This window comes from Bacillus rossius, unplaced genomic scaffold, assembly GCF_032445375.1.
Source record: "Bacillus rossius redtenbacheri isolate Brsri unplaced genomic scaffold, Brsri_v3 Brsri_v3_scf25, whole genome shotgun sequence".
Lineage (NCBI taxonomy): Eukaryota > Metazoa > Arthropoda > Insecta > Phasmatodea > Bacillidae > Bacillus > Bacillus rossius.
In genome coordinates, this window is record NW_026962426.1 from 404,158 (window position 1) to 405,053 (window position 896).

Genomic DNA, 896 nt, shown 5'->3' on the forward strand with positions numbered 1-896 from the left:
TTCATCTCTTATGTAACAGTGTTCAGCATTAAAAAATTTAAAAGAAGAGGCACTTACTCATCAATTTCAAAACAGCCTATGAAGAAAAATAAAAAAAATTTAAATTCATTCCAGTTTTATACATTCATGATTTGATCACATGTATAACTTTTCTTTTTTATTACCTTATTTAATTTTATTATTATTACTACTATTGCTGCTACAACCTAGAAGATACCTCAGTGATACTAATACCTGCTGGTAAAGTTAAAGGTTTCACCTTTCTTTCTTTAAACATATCACAATACCTTTCTTGAGTTAAATATTATCTAATGGCTTTAAGAAGTTATGGTAATGTTCATCAGTTATAGAGTGTGGGTTTGTGTGTGTGTGTGAGAGTGTATTTTGAAGAGGGCTTTGGTGGTTGGGATGGTGAGGGTGGTGGGTGTTGTGTTTGGGGGGGGGGGGGGGGAAGTAAAAGAGTGTTCATTACACGATTTCTCCTGTTGTTTGTAACAATCACACCTGGTATAGCTATTTCGAGTGGCAAATACAAACTGCAAAAAAAAAAACATCTATATCATTGCCAACGGCCATATCACGATGAACACACCGGTTCTCGTCCGATCACCGAAGTTAAGCATCGTCGAGCGTGGTTAGTACTTAGATGGGTGACCGCTTGGGAACACCACGTGCCGTTGGCACTACTATTTTGCACCCTACAGAAAAAAATTTTTTTTTTAAAAATTTCAATTTTAAATTTTTTTTTCCCCCACAATCACCACATTTCCCCCCCCCCCTAACACACACACTCACTCTCTCTCAATCAATCAATCAATCAATCAATCAATCAATCAATCAATCACTCACTCACTCACTCACTCACTCACCCACCCAGTAGCTGTGAATCTTTGCAT

The 896-nt window shown here is 36.9% G+C and overlaps 1 non-coding gene across 1 annotated transcript; it reads left to right on the plus strand.

The window, feature by feature from the left end:
- The first annotated feature begins 564 nt into the window (after window positions 1-564).
- Window positions 565-683, plus strand: LOC134543930 (5S ribosomal RNA). Its single transcript, XR_010077374.1, has one exon. It is a non-coding gene; the product is annotated as a 5S ribosomal RNA (ribosomal RNA).
- The last annotated feature ends 213 nt before the right edge of the window (window positions 684-896 follow it).